Below are 24,780 nucleotides of genomic sequence, written 5' to 3' on the forward strand. Positions count from 1 at the left end.
TCCATTCATGCGCCTGGGATTACCTAGAAGCGCCGTTTACCTTTAGTGAACAAGAATAGGGACTACACACCAGTTAGTTATAAACTGGGGACATTTTATTATAGTAATATAAACATTAATACAAATCTAACAAAGGCTATAGGTAGAACACACCGCTTGAAAGAGAAGGATTACACATAACAGGAACACTCCGCTGAAAGGGAAAAGATTAGCAATGCAAAAGCCCAGGGAATAAAGATAAGATTAAGATGCAAGTGTAAAGTAAATTAATATAACAGGAACGCCTTCACCTTATTAGTGTGTAGTCTTGTTCTAGCTGTCATCTGGGTTCCTCTCTCGTCTGTGCCTTGGGTCATCTCATGCTCTCTCTCTCCTCTCCTGCACTCTTGGGTACACCTCTGCGCTGATCGCTCTGTCTCTGGACTCCTCTCCCCCACACAAACTGTCTCTTCACCTTGCGTCTTCAATCTTTTAATAGTTCCTGCCGCTCTGATCACCGTTCATTCCACTATCTTAGTCGCTCTTTCTCTGCGCCAATGTCCAATCCCATCTGCTCCCATAGGTTAATCCACGAGCTCTCCTCTATCTCTTCTAAAAGGCATTACTTCAGACTCCAGCTATTCACACTTCCTCCTGATAAACAACTGCTTCTGACTGCTTCCTTCAGTTCCAGCTCACTATTCAACTCAGCTCTTCTCCAGATTGAACCCTCTCTCTCTCTCTCTCTGCCAACTCCACTCCACTGCTCTCCTCTCTGCTGGACTCTCTCCTCGACTGACTCCTCGACTCCCCTCTGCTTGACTGACTGACTCCGCCTCTGCACTTCACAAATATAGAATGCTGTTTCCTCATGGAAAGTTCCAGCCAGCAGCTTCTTCTCACCAATCCCATGCACCAGGCTCCTTGCGCTAGACGCTCCCACAGTGACCAGTCTGCTTGTTTCGTCTAGAGACTGAGCCCGGGAACAATTCCTGATTAGATTCAGCTCTGGCCGGTTCTCTCCGGTCCGCTTAGGGCGAACAACAGTTATAACTATAAACATTACTTTTGCCCTACAAAGCCTCTCTGCTTCCATCAAGATGGAGTCTCTCTAGCTTTAGACCTGTAGGCCCGAAAGGGGTGAAATGCTCCTTAGCTCTGTCAGAATACCTACATGAACCATACCAATATGTCTAATATGTCAAAGCCAATAGGCAATAGACAGGTTAAAGTCAAGAATAAAGGCACATTAAGCAGCTATCCTCTTCTAGGTCTGGAAAAAGGGCTTAAAAGGGCCAACACAGGCTAAGAATGCCTATACTAGATGCGAGCAAGAATAATGATCTATTATCACTGCTAAATAAAGCCAAAAACCCTGCCATTACACTGCACCCTAGATCCTTATCTTGCGAGCATCTTATAAACAACAACAACCATCTAAACAAACATCAACATAATCTATCCAACATAGGCTAAAAATACCTATCCTAGATGTGAGCAAGATTAAGATCTATATCACTGCTAAATATCCCTGCCATCCACCCTTAGATCCTTATCTTGCGAACATCTGACAAACAATAACATCTAGATAAACAAATATCAACACAATCTATCAACAAATCAAAACCTAAAAAACTCCCTAAAAACAATGACAACTTAAGGAAATTCCACCTGAAACTCAATTGTAGGGAATAGAAACCTAAAAACAAATCAAAGCACCCTTGACTTGAATGCTGAAACATATCTGAGATTGGATCTGATAACAACAGAAACTAACCAAAGCATCCTCAAACTAAATGTGCCTCAACTTCTAGTGATAACTGGTGAAATCTAGTGATGTAGGGACTTATGTGTTGAATGAAAACAGCAAGGGGCCTAAATGGGCCTACTTCGGACAACTTAAGGCTAAATGAGGCCTACCTACTATTAAAAATTCAAAAACTAAATGTGTTTCAACTTCTAATGAGAAAACAAGAAAGGGCCTAAATGAGCCTTACGTACTATAGGCAACTTAAGCTAATGATGACTCATGAAACTATTGGTGTAGGTGCTAATATGTGAGATGAAAATAACAATAGGCCTAAATGAGGCCTACCTGCTGACATTAGTCAATTTAAGGTGAAATCTGAGAAATAAACATGACAAACTGTTGCAAGGTCTGGATAAACATTAACACATAATCATACTAAAAGACACACCACCCAGAACCATCTAAATTGTAAGGTAACCACCCTTAGATCAATCAAGGTGAAAATGCAAGAACAGTAAAAAAAACTACAACCCCAGTCTACAAGATAACTAGTGTAACATCAAGCTTAAATCACACAGTGGAGCACATGTGTGCGCCATCATTGAAAAAAGTCCTTCATTTGGAAAAACTATAATAGGTGACATATTTTTTTTAAAAGTGGGGCCTGCTTGTACAAGGGATTATGGATCAAGTCCTTTTATAATCCTGTAACAAATAAAACATGTTTGGGTTTCATTTCTTTTTAAAAGTGGGGCCTGCTTGTCCAAGGGATTATTCAATGTCCAAATTCTTTTATAATACTGTTACAAAGAAAACATTTTTTTTTCTTGTTCTTTAAAAGTGGGGCCTGCTTGTAGTGATGTCAAAATTGCAGGCCAGGGAATTAAATAACTTAGTCATAATAGGCAACACGTTTTTGTTGCTTTAAAAGTGGGGCCTGATTGTCCAAGGGATTATGTAATGTCCAAATTCTTCAGTGTAGGCCACCACCCTGCATCCTCGGTACTTCCTCCAATGTGGCCATCCATCACCCGGTCTGGTCTGGTCTGGTCTGGTCTGGTTCCATCATCCAAAACAATAAACTAAAATAATAACATGAAAATAAAAAGCTAAAACAAATAAAGGGAGTGGGCAGACGCACGCACGCACCCCAACTGCAGCCATCCTAGAAACAAGAGAAGAAGTATCATTATTCTTGTAAAATAAAATTTTCCATTTAAAAAGCACCCCGGGTGCCTTTCATTATTGAAAAGAAAATATCCTAATTAATTAAAAACATTCAAAATTTAACTTTTAGTAACATTGAGTGGGGCCTAACATACCCTAATCCTAACTAAGCCAGTCTCACCCTTCTGGGCAAGAGCCATGCTACAGTGTGAAGAGAAAAAAAAATTTTGGAGTACCGCCCAAATGGTGACAGCATCAGCAGGGCACTGCAAGCCTCCCATTTTCCATGGTCAGAGTCTGAAGAGCCAGGCCACCCCGCCCTTAAATAAACAAGCCGTGCGCGGAAGAAAATTGAACTGTAGCCAATCATAACACACTGGGACGTGATCGAAACTTGCAGAATGAAAAAAAAGTTCGTCTGCGCAGACCAGCTGGGCTGCCAAGGTCAAAAAACAAATTCCTTATGCCTGTTCTCATGGCCTGATTCTCAAACTAACGGCGGCTAATATTAATAAAAAAAAAAAACAATTCTTTTACAGTGTATTGCCAATTAAAAAAAAAACTCCAATTTTTTTTTTTTAAAAAGACGTTTGTCCAACTAATTCAACTAAAGGCAAGACATGGAAAATTTGAGCACTTATTTAAAAGGGGCAACTATCTTTTGCACACCAAATTATATACATTCTGCATTTGAGAAACGAATTAACATGGCCCATTTGTCAAAAAGAAATAATTTGTAAAACAACATAATAATGCAGATACATTTCAACATTATATTTAAGTTCACATTTTTTGATGACACATTTATAAAAGCATACATTTTAATTCACATTTCGGAAAATAATAATGTCACATTTTAACTTTTTTCATTCAAAAGCACATGGTTGCCTCACACTAATTAAAAGCACATGTTATCATGCACCGTCGGGCAAGATTTATTATTCTAAACCTATTATTATTGCAACCATCACATTCCTGTCTAGATGGAAACCCCTCACAGAAATTATTAATGAAAACAGCTCGTAGCGTGCACTCTAACGGGCTATCTTTTTAACATTTCTCTCATTTTAAAAGAACACAGCTTTCTCCGTAAGGATGACTTATAACCACATCAATTCCAAGGTGAACCCACACAAATTCGTAGACGCATTTCAAAAGGAATGTGAAATGAACAGAACCCTTCTCAAAACACAAGATGTTACCTTTCCGTCAAGAAACTGACAAAGCACGTAGGCTGACCAAGGAACCAAAAAAAAAGTCAAAATCAAACCATCAAAAATCCTTAAAATAATTCACTGACTTTTATAGTCAGGTCAGATAACCATGCATGTTGACAGCATGTAAAAAATAAAGACTGCCATCTCAACTCAAGATATTAACCCTTTGGCAGCTCAAGCACAATCATTTCCCAACGTCCATGGATACATGGGAAAATCATGATCACATTTCTTCACGTTCACAGCTAACACGTACACATATTTTCAAAAACGTTATCCCCAAGCACCCGAGAGAGATCCAGCTCTCTCCTGCCAAACGTAATGAGAACATGCCCTGTCCAAGCCATGACCACATGGCGCTATTCACAAGCCATATTTACAAGACAAGCCTTTCACAAACAACATTTCCAAGGCGCAATGCACAAGGAACACAGCAAATCAACATAAGAACATGCACCTCACAAGGCACATTAAAATGGCGCTATTCTAAAGCCATATTTACAAGGCAAACTTTTCAGAAACAACATTTCCAAGGCGCAATGCACAAGGAACACAACAAATTAACATAAGAACATGCACCTCACAAGCCACATTAAAATGGCGCTATACTAAAGCCATATTTACAAGACAATAAACAAACTCAAAAAACGACACGCTTTTCACAAGGATTATATCCAAAGCACCATTCACAAGCAACACAACAGATCAACATGAGAACATGCACCTCATAAGGCACATTAGAATGGCGCTATTTACAAGTCATATTTACAAGGAGCTATATTCAAAAAACTCCACAGATCATATTAAAATGAACACATTTCACATTGCACAGCATAAGCAGATGCAGCAAGCAATTTAATGGGCAATTTAAAAGCACTTTTTACACACATTTATACAATTGGACCATCACAAAGATGTAACTGACTTCCTCATGTAATGCCATCCTTCAACTCTGACAGTTTAAACACCAAGATGAAAACCATTCCTTCCACCCTGAATAAACCAAATGCCATGATGTAATGCAATCTCCTCACGCTGCAACTGTTCAAGCCAATAGGTCTAACAGGCTACATAAACTGCAACATTACGCCAGATGGAACTAGCGTGCAGGGCATTCCCTCAGAACACATGGGCAACTCTCTAAACACATGGCCAGGCACACAGAGTTCGTAAACTGTCCGACTACGCCAAAATGTAATTGGCGTTCATGGCACTCACTAACAACACATGGGAACCTCTCTAAACACATGGCCAGGCACACAGGCTTCGTAAACTGTCCGACTACGCCAAAATGTAATGGCTGGATTTTCTGTTTAGATGGGATCAGCCCCCAGGGGCCCCTGTGACCCAGCCAAAACGTACTCACCTTCCGTCCTCAGGACCACCTATCCAGGCACCTGGTACCTACCTGAGGATAGGGAACTCGCAATATACAAGCTCATATTATCAAAAACACCACTAAATCTATAGGGATACTAAGAATACTCACTGATTACTAGGGATATCCATACCCTACACTACACTTATTCACATCAGTTGGTCTCGCGGCCACCCTGACCCAGACCGTTCTACCCTAGGGCAGATCTGACACACAATCTGGTGCGTCTACACACGGGCCTGCAGAACCCAATGCTCCCTTTTCCAAACCGTTCGCGATCCTGCGAAACCTACACACTAGTTCAACCACCTAGTGCTCTCATTAGCTCAAGCCACAATCCTGTGGGTATAAACACTGGTTTGACCCCCCCAGTGCTCTCATTAACGCCGCATGTCAAACGACGACCACATTCCTATGAACACCTATACATATATATATATATTGGGATATTATCTCAGCTGTCTACTCGGGATGAAACTACAATAATAACTTTGATTGTGGGTCCAGATTATTGTGTATTACCTGCTCTTGGCATCAAAGGTCCACTCACTCCCTATTTATGTGATCACCACTTACCTGATTGGGATTACTCATCCATTCATGCGCCTGGGATTACCTAGAAGCGCCGTTTACCTTTAGTGAACAAGAATAGGGACTACACACCAGTTAGTTATAAACTGGGGACATTTTATTATAGTAATATAAACATTAATACAAATCTAACAAAGGCTATAGGTAGAACACACCGCTTGAAAGAGAAGGATTACACATAACAGGAACACTCCGCTGAAAGGGAAAAGATTAGCAATGCAAAAGCCCAGGGAATAAAGATAAGATTAAGATGCAAGTGTAAAGTAAATTAATATAACAGGAACGCCTTCACCTTATTAGTGTGTAGTCTTGTTCTAGCTGTCATCTGGGTTCCTCTCTCGTCTGTGCCTTGGGTCATCTCATGCTCTCTCTCTCCTCTCCTGCACTCTTGGGTACACCTCTGCGCTGATCGCTCTGTCTCTGGACTCCTCTCCCCCACACAAACTGTCTCTTCACCTTGCGTCTTCAATCTTTTAATAGTTCCTGCCGCTCTGATCACCGTTCATTCCACTATCTTAGTCGCTCTTTCTCTGCGCCAATGTCCAATCCCATCTGCTCCCATAGGTTAATCCACGAGCTCTCCTCTATCTCTTCTAAAAGGCATTACTTCAGACTCCAGCTATTCACACTTCCTCCTGATAAACAACTGCTTCTGACTGCTTCCTTCAGTTCCAGCTCACTATTCAACTCAGCTCTTCTCCAGATTGAACCCTCTCTCTCTCTCTCTGCCAACTCCACTCCACTGCTCTCCTCTCTGCTGGACTCTCTCCTCGACTGACTCCTCGACTCCCCTCTGCTTGACTGACTGACTCCGCCTCTGCACTTCACAAATATAGAATGCTGTTTCCTCATGGAAAGTTCCAGCCAGCAGCTTCTTCTCACCAATCCCATGCACCAGGCTCCTTGCGCTAGACGCTCCCACAGTGACCAGTCTGCTTGTTTCGTCTAGAGACTGAGCCCGGGAACAATTCCTGATTAGATTCAGCTCTGGCCGGTTCTCTCCGGTCCGCTTAGGGCGAACAACAGTTATAACTATAAACATTACTTTTGCCCTACAAAGCCTCTCTGCTTCCATCAAGATGGAGTCTCTCTAGCTTTAGACCTGTAGGCCCGAAAGGGGTGAAATGCTCCTTAGCTCTGTCAGAATACCTACATGAACCATACCAATATGTCTAATATGTCAAAGCCAATAGGCAATAGACAGGTTAAAGTCAAGAATAAAGGCACATTAAGCAGCTATCCTCTTCTAGGTCTGGAAAAAGGGCTTAAAAGGGCCAACACAGGCTAAGAATGCCTATACTAGATGCGAGCAAGAATAATGATCTATTATCACTGCTAAATAAAGCCAAAAACCCTGCCATTACAGCACTTTGACAGGAGTAGGTCTGGAAATGCTTTTAAAGGACACCTTTGAGCAATTAATGGCACTTTTTCCTCAAACTGCCTTGGTATATTCCAATATATGCCAAAGACAGAAATGGAGGTGGTCCAACCAATTTTGTCCACAAATTGAGAAAGCGAGGAAGCATGTAAACAAATCTGTTTCAGCTTTCATGAGAGACCATGGAATGGGCTCTCTGTACAACAATAACTTGCGTTACTACATGCAAGATATCTACAGAGGAGATGGAGTTCACTTCTCAGATGAGGGCAACAGAATTTTCATTCTGAATTTAAGACTGTGCATTGGTACCTACTTATAAGTACCTAAATGTACCATAAACCCAAAAGCTCTTCTCAGAGCTACCCTTCATCTGATCACTCACAATTATTATTTTTTTCTAACTTTTTTCACTAATTTTCCACAAAATACGCTCCCCGGGGCGCTACCCGGTTCGCGAACCGAAAGCTAACCTCGCGGAATTTTTTAAAAAAATGTTTTTTTCCGCACATATAAGCCTCCTCAGCCACCCTCAGAAAACCTAGAGGGTCAAGATAAGTCTACCATGACCCCTTCTACCCATTCTAAACATTATTTGCCCTCCATCTTGTATCTTAATGCGACCGAAACACAAAATGGTGGACTCCCGTGACGCTTAAGGTTCGCGAACCGGGCCGCTTCCCGGAAAGCGGTCCTAAAAAAAAGGTGGGAAAGTAATTTACAGAAAAACGACTAGAGACACTCTCACCAAATATAGATTAGCTCATACTACATAACAATCCCTTTCATTTTCACAAATTTGATTGAAATTCCATTTAGCCATTAAGCCTGTAGACCTCTCTAAGTACCGTGAGGTAAATTACTTCACAAAACACATCTGAAGTGTTGGAATTGACAACCAATGAAAATGTTACTTTCATTTTCAATTTTTTTTTTCTGACATTTGATTGGTTATGTACCTGAATATATATAAAGGAAGAGAAGGAAACACAGCCATTTTGACTACTACTTCCTGAACTACATTTCAAGAGCCTTTTCACCTCCCTGTAAAGTTATTTGATAATTTGTAAGTGGCACTTTAAATTAATTTGTAAAAACGTTTATTGATAATTATTTACTGTCCCCCTGCTATAGTTATAGATACAGATAACCTCCTCTGTTACATTTATTGATTGACTTACACTTCTCTGCCATAATTATGAATTTACTTACTTTAACTTCACTGTTAAAAAAACAGAACTACATGTCTGAACTTAAACCCAACAGTGCCCTAACTCTTCTAATATAATTATTTTTTTTATGCAATTTACAGCAAAAAAATGGAAGGGGAGCAAGAAAAAACTAATGTTTCCTTCGAGATTACATCCGAAGACATTGTAACTGAAGAAAATGTGGATGAAGATTTTATGGATCAATCTTTTGACGAACAATTTATTCAAACCTTACAAGAGACAGAAACATCCATGTTTGACGAGATACCAGATGATATAATGCTGGAAGTTTTAATGAACTATGAAAATAATAAATAATTTTTTTTAAAATCAAAATAAATAAATAAATAAAAAAACGAACAAAAACAACAAATAATTAACATACAGTATTAGAAAAGTCTATCATTCTTTTATCCTTAAAGTACGCTGCCCAGAACGCTTTCCGGTTCGCGAACTTGGCGCTTACCACGCAAAAAAAATATATATATTTTTTTTTTTTGGGACCCTCCTAGGCCCTTTTAAAACCTCCACATAAAACCTAGGGGGTCAACGAGGATCTACTATGCCCCCTTATGGTAATTTCCCCCTTTGTTTTGGCCTCCTCTTGTCTCTCGATCCTACCGAGAGACAAGATGGCGGCCGCTCCGGACTGTTTAGAATGTTGACAGACACCGAAGGGCCAATCAGCTTCGCATCGCAAAGTTCCGATACGCGAAAAGTTCGCTAACCGGATCGCTGCCCGGAGCGCTGTTACAGATATATATCTTGATTTAAACATTAATTTCTCAAATTCCACTGAAGCACATATATTGAGACCTAGCAAAGGCACATCGGGCTAACAGTCCCTACAATTTTGCCAAGTTTCGTGAAAATCCATTCAGCCGTTCGGGCTAAAAGTGAGTCCAACCGCCCTATGGAAATTAACATGGGAAAAACGCGTTTTGGGACCCCCCTTTTTTCTCGGCCCCCCCCTTGACGACCCCCCCCCAAATTTCCAGGAGCTGCTCAGAAACAAAATGTGCCATTTTCCAGAAAATTTCAGCCAATTCCGTCCACAAACGCCAAAGTTATTAGGCATAGAATTTTCAGAAATCCCATAGGGAAAAAATCCTAACTATATATACCTACTGGCGACCGCCAGTAGGTAATATATATATATATATATATATATATATATATATATATATATACATATATAATATAGATGTGTGTGTGTATCTGTAAGTTAACCACTTACTCACAGAGTTTGAGTTTAGTCTATGGTCGGTGGTGCTGCATCATCTCTAGCTGGTTCTCGCAGGCTGCAGAGAGAGATGAGTAAGCATCAGTGTTGCCCTGGGGAGTGTGACAGCTTGAGGCTTAAGCCACCTTAGTGCTCCTCCCTCCAGGTCTTGGGTCTCCAAATGTGCTGTCGATCCTCAGTTGGAAGATTCCCCTCTTCCAGGGACCACCAAGTAGGCCCCATCCTTCTAACATCCCCTACCCAGGGATTAGGGGCCAAAATGCCATCCAGCTGCATCTACCGTACACGCAACAACCAAGATGTTCTTGTTTCAAGCATGCACTGCCACTCACAAACAGACTCTCAAGCAGGCACCCTCAACTCATGCCATCAAAAGAGGCTCTGAACCAGGCACTCAGCCTCACTCACACCACAAACACTCCTTTGTCCTCCATGAAGGGTCTTTGGATTCACTGCAAACAGAGAGACCCTTGTATGGCAGCACTCCAGGTGATCAAACCTGTTGGTTAGAGTTTCTTGTATAGATGTACATTTTCATGCTCATTTCTTATAATTTTAGGCACTATTACCTTGATTACTTCCCCTTTGGAAGCTATTACAGTCCTGCCATTTGGTTGTGACTTTTGGTAATTTGTTCAAGAATGTACCTATTGATTATCTATTTTATGTCCTCTTTTTTTGTCCTTGAGGGCCTAATCCCATATCAATTGGGGAGAGGAGTTGGCCTAATGGCTAGGGTGGTCAACCTCAAATCTGGGGAACCGGGTTCGAGGCTCGGCAAGGACATGCAACATCCTGTGATTCGGGGCAAATCACTCAATCTCCCCATGCCTAACAAAAATGAATGTGTTCTCATGTAACGCAACTGGTGCTCGTGTAAAGCGCTCTGATACCCAATACCTTCGGATAAAGTTTGCACTATATAAAACCCCATAAATAAAAAAGAATTGTGCCTAGGTTCTGAAGCCTTTCCTGGATTAGGAGCTGATCGTCTTCTTGGGTCCTACACAGTGTCACACAGTAATCAGTCCAGGAACTGACCAGCGCTCTTGCCCTGGCGGCTCATATTCTGAGACTCAAAGGGTCTTAGACTCGGGAGTCATGAGGTAGAAGCAAAATGATAAAGGAAATTTACAGAAAACACCTGGGCATAAGGCGGAACAGCGAGGCAATTATGCCAGAGATTGTAGAGTAGGGTTTTCTGAAACACAAGAGGAAGTGAGAAAGGCAATGCCTGTCTGGAGATATGAGGAGGGACAGAAATAATATTTTTGTCCGAATAGATGCAAAGAGTGACATGTAGAATGGCTTGCACAGCCCCCATGTGTCCCTAAAAATATGTGTGGTGCAGACCGTATTAGTAGCTGTCACTCCTGGATACCTCTGCGGTGCAGATACCAAAATTGCATAAATATATATCAGCGCACCATGTAAAAAAAAAAAAGTCCAAATTAATTGTTCAATTTTCTTTGTTTCATCTTTAATTTGTCTTCCAAAAAGTTTTTATGTTTTCATTACTCGTATTCAAATTGTTACAGCGTCAGCCAACACGTTTCATTCACAACAGTGAACTTCTTCAGGGCATTCCAATTTTACGGACAATAATCCATTGAGCATTTCAAAAACATCAAATTCCAGTCTCTCTGTCTATCTACTGAAGAAATGATTCTTCGAAAAGTGGTTTCAAAAATGCATAATTTTTGCCTGGATCCTCATAGTCGGGGTAAGGCCAATCCCATCGTGGACACCGGAATCCGTTTCCCACATCCAAACGGGCACTCGACATGTAAGTGGCACACAACAAAGAACTCGAAAGTTCCTGAACATTTTGTGTAGATGTGTATACAGTGCTTGCATGCATGCTACCCTCCTTCCCCAGTGTAGGGACCGACCCAATGTGTGTGATGTGTCGACTGAATTTGTGTTTCTTTGTGCAGATGTTGCAACCTGTTAGTGCTGCAGATTGCTGGCAATATATACCATCAACGGTGCCAGCACTAGGGTGGTGTGTCCAGTGCCCCTGCATCCGGCACTTAACTTGTGTCATTCCATTTTCCAGCCCCCCTCAGCTCACTACTATATTGTCAGTGAGCAGAGTATGATGATTCAGTGCCTCTCTTGTCTTATATGTGCAGCGTTTCTCAGTGACTCACATGAATATGCTGCACAGTTATTAAGAAACAATCTTTGATATGCCCTTGCTATGCTCTTCATCCTGGAGCAGTTTATTGACTTGTGAGCAGCGGTAGAGATGCCCAAAAAAAGTTTGGGTTACAAATAAAGGGTAAACCCAAAATCCCTGGGACCTGGGTGCAAGGCAGTATATATTACAGTGGTCCCAGTATTAGAACATCAAAATTTTGTTACATTGGGGAAGAAAAGATACAATAATTCTCAGAACAAAAGGTTAACGCAAGACTGAATCTGTTGTTCCAGTGTTAAAAAGTTTGGGAGCTGAGATCCTGGGAATGGGGGTGGGGTCAATGAATGTGGGAGAAGGATCAGGCGCGTACCTAAAAAGAACAAAATATTCTGTAACTGTTTTGTTTACCTTTCATCTACAGGTAAATGCATATAACCTGTAAGGCACATGTCTTAAATGAAAAATAAATGCCATTTAAAGTTATCTGTGGGGAATGCATTGTTCCTCAAGGAAAGCTAAGATAGTTAATGCGATCCCTTCAGATGTCTAAATGTGTAGACATTCTGAGTGACACACACTGGCTTACACGCTTGTATGATCACTAGCGCCTGGATACCCTCGCGGGTGAATAGCCGCGCTTTATAAATCTGAGTAGATTAATTGATTCATTCATTGCCTCTGGACGATATAAGTGTGTGATAGAAAACACCTAGACACCCTACATTATGATAAGAAGCTCTACAACAGAAATTCAACCTGAGAGAAGGGCTCTGGAGAGATGAGGGGGCAAAGTTGGAAGTTCTCTGTGCAGGAGGTGGTAACTGGGTATGTCAACAAATATTGTTACACTGGTCGCCGCTATCACTAAAGCCAGACATTCCCATCAAAATAAGGTAGGAACAAAAGGGAGAAAAGACACAACAGAGCAGTCAGACATCACACGCCACTGGAAGAAAGGGAAACAGAAAAAACAAACACAAAAAGAAAGCCCAGGCAAAAACAAAGCATAATATACCCATATTTTTACTTAAGTCTGAATTATATATTTAATAAACATTTAAGCAAATAAGCACGGAAAGCATGCTACAAGCCACACACAAGTGCATTTTAAAGGTTGGAGAACGAAGGCATTCATAAATATTTATATGCATGTTTTAAACTAGTAAAATTTGTAGGTACTTCTCTGCCTGTGTAAGGTCCCAGTGATGTTATTATGGGCTCCATTCTGTTTGTTAGAAAATCTTCAGCAGGACACTCTGGGTATATGCTGCTTACTGGAAATGCATGCAGCACCCATTCCAGGGGCACATGACACATTAATGCAGTCTGCTCAGTGGCTGTGTGGCCCAGGGGTAATTTTGGTTGCCCTTTCCTACTTAATCAGGGGTTGGGATCACCATTGTTGTGGCTTCCATGAGGGCCTATGATATCCTTGCTACTCCATTGGCTTTGCCCATCGTGGACTGGTGGATCTACCTGCCACTCTGCCAGGATGTGCTTCAAGCCATCTGACCTTTGAAGGAAGGGTCATTCTCAGTTTGCATTCCTCCTCATGTGGGTCCCAGACCCCCAGATGTACAGGCACTCTTTTTTTTTCTCTAACCCCTCTTAGGGCCTCGCCTCTGGTTCAGATACATCTATTGTCACCTTTTCCACAAAGCCCTATTTTAATCGTAAGTCGTTGGTAACAAACTTGACAACAAGTGCATAAGCTATCCCATTGACCTTTTACCTGTGAAGAAAAAAGGTCACCGTAGTCAAATACATACAGTAAATAACTACATTTACTCCAACTGTCTTCTTACGCCTTCTAGTCTCCTGTCACTGACCAGTTCCTGGGCGTGGGGAAAACAGGGCAAAAACTGATTAGTGGCTCCTCTCCCCCCCCAGGCAAGGGCAGGGGGACCCCTCGGGTCCGCAGATGTCGTTGTCATCTTCATTACCTGAGCCTTTCAGGGCCCCCCATGTGAGGGTGTAAGAGGACCCTTTGGGTCCTCAGGTTTCATCGTCGCTGTCTTTATCTGATCCGTCCAGTGCTGCGTAGTTGCATAGGAGGCTGTGGATCATCTTATGGCATGCCAGGGTCGATGTCTCCTTCTTCCCTACTACCAGGCGGTTTCTGGAAAACAGAAGAACATCTTTAAAAAAGCACAGGAGCCTCAGCAGTTCTGGAGGTCACTCAGCGCGTGTGTCCCTGGGAACAAACCATACACCACAGAATCCCCTGTGATGCAGGGCATAGGTATCCAGGCCCTTCACTCTGTGCCAAGGGCCTTCACCAGGTCTTGTTTGTAGGCACACTCCCAGAAGAGATGGTATGTCGTCTCGTCCGCAATGCACCCTCTTGGGAGGGACTTGCATTGGTTGAGTCATCTTGCGTGCAAGAAGGCTCTCACTGGAAGTCCTCTTGGATGGCCATTCAGGCAATGTTTTTGTGCCTATTGGTCAGGCTCTTGGATGCGACGTTTCCCGACACGTGGTCTGTTGTGGCAGAAGGGAGGGTGCCGATCGGTTCGCTGATGTCCTTTGCTCGTATCTGGTATTGGACAAGCTTTGGGGGTCATGTGGCGGGGAGGCAGCCTCTAGCCCGAACTCCGTCATAAACTTCTGCACTTCCTTGTAGAACCACATGGTCTACCAGACGTACGGGATGGCGCTGACCCACTTTGCCCATCTGAGGCACCTCCACATTGGCAACAAGAAGAATCGTGCCGTCAGAAAGCCGACAAAGCTCTCGTCTTTGGTCCTCATGGTGCTCCTCAAGCAGTGGCACACAAAGATTCCCCTCAGGATGGTGGTGGAGTCTGGCACTCCCTTGCCTTCCTTGTTGTTGTTCTTGAACATCACCTCCCTCTTTACCCTGTCCATCTTTGAGCTCCAGATGAAGTAGAAGATCATTCTCATGATGGCCCTGGCCGTGCAGGACTGGACTTGGGTGACATACTGGAGCACTGGCAGGGTCTCATTCCGCAGAACCAAAGACTTCCCTTTGATCGCTAGCTTCCGGAGGCTCCAGAGTTCCAGCTTCTCCCTTGTCTTCGCCAGTCTCATTTCCTACGTTTTCCCTACTGCACATTCTCCGCCGAACCAGACTTCAAGGATCTTCAGGAAGTCCTGCTTGATGGGACATGGCAGTGAATCTCTGGTAGTGGTCCAGTGTCCAAAGAGTAAGGTTTCAGACTTGGCACTGTTGATCTATGCTCCTGATGCCTTTCCAAACTCGATACAAGTCCTCTCAAGTTCTCACACAGATGGTCCGTCTGCGCAGAAGACTGAGACGTCATCCATGTAAAGGGAACACTTCACTTCGCCCTTTCCGTTGCTTCATGGGGCTATCACTCCTCTGATGTTCTGTCTGATGCATTCGTCAGCGAGTTCAATCACGCAGATGAACAGAAGAGGGGAGAGTGGTCAACCTTGCCTGACACCTAACAGGACGAGGAAGGGGTCGGTTTTCCAGCCGTTAACCAACACTGTGCTCGAGATATCTCTATACATTGTAGTCACCACGTCACAGAAGAAGTCTCCCAGCCCCAGTGCTCTGACTGTCCGGTCTTTGAACTCATGGGAGACACGGTTGAACGCCTTTTCCTGATCCATGCTGACCAAGGCTGTTGGAACCTTGCGGCTTTTGACGTACTCGATCATGTCCAGGATCAGGGCCAGGCTGTCCACGATTTGCCCACCCGGTATTCCACAAGTCCGGTCTGGGTGGACTACCTTCACTATTACTTTCTTTAGGCGGTTGGCCATCTCCTTTGCGAGTGTTTTGTAGTCTGCATTGAAGAGAGAGAGGGGCCTCCTGTTCTTGAGGTCTTCTCTATCTTTCTTCTTCTTGTACAAAAGTGTTATCATACCCTCTCGCAGAGATTGCGGCATACTGCCCTTGCCCACCATTTCCTCCTAGAGGTCCAGCAAGTCCCACACAATCAGGTCTCACAGTTCGACATAAAGTTCCACTGGGAGACTGTCATTTCCAGGCATCTTGCCTCTCTTGGAGGTCGTAGTGACCAAGTGCAGCTCTTCCAGGGAGAAGGGTGCCTTCAGGCCCTCTCTCTCTACCGGACCCAGTGTCTTCGAGTTACCCTCCAGCAAACTATTCGCTTGGGCTCTCTCTGACGACTTCGGTGAGGAAAGCTTGCCATAAAAGTCGGTTACGACTCTCATGACTTGCTCTGATGTATAGGCACACTTTAGAAGGGGACCAAGATACTCACCACTGGGATGCTGTGTTACAGTTTCCACCATGTAGAGCCTTTAAGGCACATAATTCACACCCTAATCTTAGCGCTTTGAGTCTATTTTAGGGAAGTTATTATTGCTTTATAAACACCTACAAATAAAAACATTAAAAAACGTAGTGCCCCTTCACCTTCTCCTAGAGAGCATAAAAAGCCTGACACTTCATGGGTGGTTGACATGCGCTCAGTGTCCTGGGAAATCTCTTGCATGCAATGCTTAATTTGAGCCGGTGTTTCTGGTGCTCAGCCCGAAAATTAATTGTGAACACCAGCACATATCACAGTCTGTCACAAGGTGGCGGTGTCTACCTAATTTAGAAATGAGCACAACAATAGTTATTTATTAATGCAATATACATTAAAACGGACTAATACCTGCCACTCAAGCCATTCTTCTAGTGTTGGGCGCCTGGAATAGTCTCAATTGCCACACTTCTAGGAGTGTGATAGTTAGTAGCTGTGTTGGTACTGTCATTGGCAGCTTTGACAGGGGCAACGGGTGGTGCAATCGCAGTGTCCTCCTGATAAGGGCCCTGGCACTTTTTTTCCCAACATTAAGCACTGCATGTAGCATACTCCCATAGTGAGTCCTACTTCCCACTGAACTTGACTGCTTGCAATCGAGTGACGCCTCTTTGGGATCGTTTGTATGCTATCTTTAAGCTCATTGAATTATTTTGCAGATGGTGACTTGCAGGGCTGGAGTGAGAACCAAAAGCAGTCCTGGCAAATTTTGTCAGGCCAGTCTCCATACTGCAGGTAGCGGGTAATCGCAGCAAGCATGTCCACCCACTGTAAGGACTGTTTTTATTTCTTCTGGCGAGGTTCTCCCCGAAAACAAAAAACATATTTAACAAAATGGTGGTAAAATGGTGCATTTTACAACACATTTTTTATTTTGTATTCAAATACCTTAACTTTAAAAGCATAGTAAATGCTGACTTAGCTGTGCTCCGCAATGTCCAATCATGGTGGGAACAAGGCGCGCACAGGCATTCTTATGCATAACACGGCGCACATTGTCATTCATCTATTCTTTATTTGCCACACTTCTGCTCTCTTATTCTCACTCTCTGCTGCATCCTTCATTAATTTTCCCTCTTTCTGCTTTTCTTCATCACAGTAACTCTTCTTGCTTTCTATTGTATCTCCTGTCCTTGATTTCCTGTTAGTTTCGATGTACTGCAGTCTCAGTGCATTCAAGCGTCACCAGACTGCTTTCTCTCAATGCCCCACACATGATAGCTTCTCTATCTGCATTGTTTGGCTGCCATAAACTATCCTTTCGATTTCTTCTGGTTTTGTCACTCTTCAATGGATTCCCTGTTCCCGGTGCTATACATTATTAGAACCTATTTCAGTTTTCTATCACTGGGTAAAAGAAGCAGGCACATTTAAAATAAGTACAATGCATCTGGCTCAGCATGCACTAACTTACTAGAGGTGCTGTGTTATGGGAAGCTACTGTGTGGCATCAAAAGTTGGGAGCTGGGGCCAAGGCAAGGACTGATAATCAGTGGCGGGTGATAGGGGGCAGTGGTGAGGCCGGGAGGGGGATTTCAAAAAAAAGAAAATGTCACTTACTGGAAGTTGCCTCTCCTCCATCATCATTGGTCAACGCAGGAAGCACATAGGCTCCTAGACTCCCCTAAGCCAATCACGACGCTGCTGTCATCCAGTGGCGGCTCCTCCGATATGGTGGAGGAGCGTCGCCTCACAAGAAAAATAAAATGATAATAATTCTAGGTTACTACGTTTTTATTTTTACCTGGCAGTCTCCAGGAGCGGGGCGTGGCTGGGCTGCCCACAGAGCAGGGGAGGAGTGGCGGGACTCCCAAGTGCACATGACTGCTTGCTCTGCAGTCATGGGCTGGCAAACAGTCTTGCACACTGTGCATGTTCCCCACCAGGCTGTAATAGAGAGCCTGGTTAGGAACATGCCTAGCCTCCCATTTTCCATCTGAGCGTCGAGCCACGGCGCCCAGACCAATCATTGCAGCGTTGTGATTGGCTTAGGGGACGGAGCCTGGGTGCTTCCAGTTCCTGCGTCTGCAAGAAAGGCGGAGGAGATGCGGCCACCAGTGAGGTAAATTTTATTTCTTTTTTGTTTTTCTATCTTTTTTTAAACACCCACCTCACCCTCTCCTGCCCTGCCCCAACACTGATGCCCAGTAGCAGCCGCTACTGCTGTCATGAGCATGACATCAGCTTAGTGATTGTTTTGTGGGCAGCCTGGTTCGGCGCTCAGACAGGTAGTGAAAGCCTGTGCATGCTCTCCACCCAGCTGTGCAATATAGCTGATTGGAGAACATGCAAAGTGCGCATGACTGTTTGGCCGGCCCAAGACAGCCGGCAAACCGTCATGCGCCCTTAGAAAGTGCCCACAACTCCTCCCTCTGCTCTGTGGGCAGCCGAGCCCCACCTGCACCTAAAAAAAACATAATAGATCCAGTAAAAAAAATTCTGTGGGGTGATGCTCATACACCTTGGCTGCTGAGGAGGGAAGAAAAGAAGGACCAGCCGGGGAAACCGACAACAGTGCTGGCAAAAATCTCAACACCAGCCCCGCTCTCATCTCCTCCGGCAACCTTTCTTTTTACACCCATAAGTTCTCTCTCTCTCTCTACTTCTCCCCTCCCGCTCTTCTCCATCTCTGGTCGTTCCTCCCTAGCTTCCCCCTTTCTCTCTCCCTACCTCCGTACCTGATGCACTCCACCTCAGTGCGGTGGGGAAAGTGACAGAGCCACTGGGAGTGGCCCTGGGCTTTCAAAACCGTCCTCCAAAGGCTCCAGCCCACCTGAGAAATGCCCGGTGGAATGATAGACCTGTCCGGCCCTGAAGGGAAGGATTGATAAATGACACGTGTAGCCCGTGGAGGCTGTTTGCCACAGGATGAAGCTTCTTATGGCTACAGAGCATGAGGCTGGTGAGAAGTCTTCTTCCTGCTGTTGCAGGTCGCTTTGGAGGTCCATATGGCTGTGTAAGCACTAGTCATTAAAACCCTTTGTTTTTGCATGTTTTTAAAGTGTGTTTAGCAGCCAGCAACCTCCACGGCTCTAAGCACCATAAGCAGCCACCGCCCTCCTAGCCTACTGGGTTAAATGTTTGGTGCCCAATATGGCCAGTCCGGCCCTAATAAGAGGTATATACTTTTAGTAGAGAAAATTCCATGCTGTCCTGCAGACGAATCACAATAATTAACTTTCCCTACAGCTCTAACTTAGTATGTGAAATAAACTGTGATGCACCCGCAGCTTGCCACATATGCATGCCTCTAAAGTGGTTTGCCTACAATACTCTTATCTTTCATAGTTCATTTTCTCTCTCATTCTATCCAAGTGTGTCACTTGAAGAATTGTGATATGTATCTTAAGCTGCTTGATGTAGGATGTCATTCTTCTCCTTCATACATTATTTTTCATAATAAAAATTTTATGGGCCAGCCTCCCAAGACTGTCAGTCATTGCCATCTCATAACACACACTGTACCCTAAATTCTCCCTGTCATGTTTCTGAACCCAAACATGCCAGGGTGGCCATCCCATGACCTGTGCATCATAGTTCCTATAAGATTAGGAGTTTAATTCCTCACCCAAAATGCATCCATTTTAACTCGCTCTATGATACATTGTGGGACACATTCTGCTAGGATTTTGTGTATTCCGCAGAAGCCTAGTCCTATTAAAAAAAATCTTTAAAAAAAGATATGATTAAGCCTGTCCCACATATTATTAAATACATAAATTGACAGATTAAACATAATTGTGTCCCAGATGCACATAAGGGCCGTGGCATAGCAATGCGGTGATAGGCCCTAGTATAAGTAAGGGAAATGTGCACCTAGGTAGTAAAGTACAGCCATAATCAGGGTTCAGTGACCCCTTCAGGCCACTGAACATCATGCATCATTGATAACCTGTGACTAAGGGCTCAGGATGACGAGAGCTGTGGGATTGTGTGCTATCAGAGGACAGCAAAAACCCTGGATCAGGCAAACACTATGTATCTGTTATGTTATGTAATGTTACGTATAATGTTGATTTGTACAGCACACTAATCAACCAAGGGGGTATCCAAGTGTGTAGGTGTGTGGTCCCAAATTGTTTGAATGAATAGCCTGGTCTCCAGCTTCTTGCGGAGTTCAAGAAGTGAGGAGGAGGTTCTGCTGTGTTGAGGGAGGTCGTTCCATGTCTTGAGTGCTATGTAGGTGAATGTGTGACCTCCAGTTTTGCTTTTGCGGATGCAGTAAGTGTGTGAGAGTGAGGTAGAGCATAAGTGTCTGGTGGGTTGGTGAAAATATATGCAACTGTTTAGGTATTCTGTTCCTGTGTTGTGTAGGGCTTTGCACGTGTGCATTGAAGTTTGAATTGGCTGCGCTTGTGAAAGGGAAGCCAGTGAAACTTTCTGAGTTGCAATGTTATGTGGGTGCAGCGTGGGAGGCTGAGTATGAGTCTTGAGATGGTGTTCTTGATGGTCTGCAGTCCGTGTTGTTTGAAGATTCTGCAATAGTCCAGCCTGCTGCTGATGAGTGCTTCTGTAACAGTCCATCTAGTGTTCTGAGGCAACCGTATGAAGATCTTTCGCAGCATGCATGCAGGAGGTGGACACTGTGTTGACTTGAACAGTCATGTTGAGCTTGTTGTCTAGAATGATCTCTAAATTTCTTGCGTGGGAGTGGGTGTTGGTGGAATCCTATGGAGAGGTCTTGTTGCCGAAGACCAGTATGTCCGTTCTTGTTGGAGTTGAGCTTCACGCAGTTAGTTTCCATCCAGTTTAGTACCATGATCATGCAGTTGGTGAAGTTGGTTGTCTTGTCCATCAGAGAGAGGATGAGTTGGGTATCATTGGCGTAGGAGTTGACAGTGAAGTCTTGTGATCAGATGATGTTAGTGAGCGGTGTTATGTATATGTTTAAAAGAGTGAGGCTGAGGGACGATCCCTGTGGGAAATTGCATATCAATTTCTTGTTCTCTGATGTGAAGGGAGACAGACTGGCCCTTTGGGTTCTTCATGTGAGGAAGGAACAGATCCATTTTGAGAGAGGATCCTTGTATGCCAATCTCATGGAGTCTTCTGATGATGGTGTTGTGTGAGACAGTGTTGAAGGCTGCGGAGGTTGTCCAGCATGATGAGGGCCACTGCTTCTCCTCGGTCCAAGATGTTTCAAATGTCGTCAGTGGTTGCAAAAAGTGCTGTTTCGGTGCTGGGGTTCTTTCTGAATCCTGATTGAGTGTTGCCTAGAAGAAGGCGAAGTTTGAGGTGGCTTGTGAGCTACCTTTTAATGTATTTTTTCATTTTTTAATTAACTTTCTTTTCAAAATTGCATCAGTATGATTCACCATTAAGTCACATTTGCGTTTAAGAGACATTCAACATCGTGTACAAGAACATTTTTCAGAGAAGTAATTGCACAATTATTGTGATATAAACTTAGCCTCAAACACAAACCCATTTCCTCTTTCATCGCTGTATGCCTTAAAAAAACATCCTTATATATTATGTCACAGTAAAGTCACATCAGTTATATACTCCCGTGAACGAGGGCCGTCCACCATAGGTGGGGTTTTGCCGCAGCATTGATATATTGAATCTTAGCATGTATTGACTATTTCCCTCATTTACACTAATGAGTCCCCGGGTTCTTGCTTGCTGGTGATTGGGTGTACCAGCAAGTATGCCTGGAGTGGGGCCCATATGTCCCTTGGGCGTGAAGTAGTCGGGAGCAATTCGGCATATAAGCATGTCTGATTTTGCCATAGAATCATAACCCCAATCCAGTCCTTGAATTTAGGTGCCCTCTCTCGACCCCACCGACATGCAACCCTTCGTTTCACCAACAATAGTCCAAAGGACACAAATTTGCAGTGTTTTGCCTGTATCTGCTCAGTATATCCAAGTAGTGCCACCAAGGGAGATTTCAGGATGTGTATGGAAACCATATGATCTAGTGCAGTGAGTACCGTGTTCCAATAGTCATGCACGCCTGGACAATCCCAGGCGAGGTGAAGGAAAACAGCAGGTTCTGCTTTACATCTGTCACATCTACTCGTATCTCGGAGACCAAATGTATGTAACTTTATTGGAGTGTAGTAGCTACGCTGCAAACATTTGTAGTGAGTGATGGGTAGGCGGGCGTTCGAGAAGATTTGTTCTGTTTGTTTACAGCAAAACCCCCATTGCGTATCTGTGAGCGGGTGTTCCAATTTGGCCAACCATTTATCCCTGGCCGCACCTGTGGGATATGTAGCATCGGCATACATGGTGCGGTATAGTGTCGACACTAGATGAGAGGCTGTGGGTGCTCGTAGTACTTGGTGTAGTGGCGCTAGTACCGCAGGCTCTACTGGAAACCCCTGTGTACACTCTCTCATCCTGTGTCGTAAGCGAGTATATAGAAATGTTTCCATTATTGGGGGTGGAGGGCCCGTTAAAAGTTGCTGTATGGTGCGGAATGTGCAGTTTATGTATAAATCGCCCCAATGGCGGATATTACGGAATCTAGTCATTTTTTAAAAACCCTTTCTTGTAGTTAGGGCCTCTGTGGATGATATGTTAGTGGAAGCAATGGTGAGTACAGATGTGGTGTTTGTGATCGAGCAGCAATATGCTGCCAGGTCTTAAGCATGCATTCCACTGCGGTGGGCCGTGGTTCCTGGGGTTTAAGTGTTGAGAGTATTACTCCCTCTAGTGGGATGGGATCTGCGAGCCAGTGTTCAGTAGCTACGTAAGATGTATACCGCGGTGGGTTGAACCAAAACTGGGCAAAGTGTGCCTGGGCGCATATGTAGTATAATTCAAAGTTGGGGATATGAAATCCTCCCTGTGCATATGGTCGCATTAGTGTGTCCCATTTTCTCTGTGGTTGTTTGCCTCCCCAGACTAGCCTGATCAGCTCCGTGCGGAGGCTAGATAAAAAATGTCTCCCCGGGTCATATGGAATGTTTAAAAACAAATATAAAAATTTAGATAGAATTACCATTTTGATTAGGGAGACTCAGCCCGCCATGGTCAATGGTAGCGCATTCCAACAAGTCACGCATCCGGTGATATGGTCCATTGTACGTCCATAATTCAGCCGCATTAGTTCTTCCTGTTCTGCCGTAATAGTGATCCCTAGATATCGCACTTCGTCAGTACACCATGCTATTGGGTAGTCTATATCAAAGGGTGTGGCAGCTGCAGTAAGTGGGAATATTTGGTATTTAGCCCAGTTTATATGTATACCTGAGAGGCCCCCAAACTTAACAAACTCCCTTAGAAGTGGATTAAAGTTTTTGGCGTGGTTCTTTGACATAAAGAGTGACATCATCTGCGTATAAGGATATCAGTATGGGACGCAATAGACATCAGAGCCCTTTCTCATGTTGATGTTGTCGAATTTTTGCGGCTTGAGGCTCCATTGCAAGGGCGAATAATAGGGGAGATAGTGGGCATCCCTGTTGTGTGCCTCTTGACAGGGCAATCGGGGACGAGACGCGTCCATTAATTTGCATCTTAGCAGTTGGTGCCCTGTATAAGAGTCTGATATAGGCCATACAACTATTGGGGATCCCCATACACTGAAGTATAGTGAAAAGGTAGTCCCATTCTACCGAATCTAAGGCCTTCGAGGCATCCAGAAATACTGCCACAAGTGCCAGTTTGGGGTCTACATTTTGAAGTAGGGAAAAAAGTGTCCGTAAGTTATGAGGGGTAGCCCTGCCAGATATGAAGCCAGCCTGGTCAGGCAACACTAATTTTGCCATAAGGAGCTTGAGCCGGTTGGCGAGTAACTTAGCGAGTATCTTGGCATCTGTATTTATCAGTGATAAGGGCCGATAAGATGTGCATCGATCTACAGGTTTGCCAGGCTTTAGTAATGAAATAATGAGCACTTCTCTCATCGTCCTGCGTAGGAGGTGTGTTTCCTGGGCTCCCGAATACCTCTTTTAAAACTGGGAGGAGTTGGTCAATGTATTTTTTGTAGAAATCTATTGAAAGGCCATTCCGCCCAGGGGCTTTCCCTGATGTGATCTGCATGATGGCTTCGTGAAGCTCATCATCTTCAAATGGTGCCTCTAGAAATTCCGGCTGCCCATCTCCCAGCTATCCCAAAGCTATGTCTTCGCGATAATGTGATAAATCCGAGGGAGCGGTGTGGCGTGAGCTATACAAATCTTTGTAGAACTAAGTGAAGGCATGTAAAAAGTCCCAGCTATCTTTGTGCCGTATCCCGTCGTCTCCCACCACTTCTAGAACATAGTTAGAAAATCGGGGTGGTCGTATTTCGGATGCCAGCCCTCTGCCTGGTCTTTCACCCTCACCATACCATTGGGGTGCGTAGTATTTGCCCTTACATTTTGCTTCCCGCTCCGCTGTGTCAGTGTAGTCAGTTAATTTTTCCCACTGTAGTGCTTTCTGTGCGCCCGATATCTCATTCCACATATTGTGTTCCAGTTCCCTAATATTAGTTTCCAGAACATGTAGAGTGCAACGTAAA

Source organism: Lissotriton vulgaris, chromosome 10 (genome assembly GCF_964263255.1).
Source record: "Lissotriton vulgaris chromosome 10, aLisVul1.2, whole genome shotgun sequence".
NCBI classification, from domain to species: domain Eukaryota; kingdom Metazoa; phylum Chordata; class Amphibia; order Caudata; family Salamandridae; genus Lissotriton; species Lissotriton vulgaris.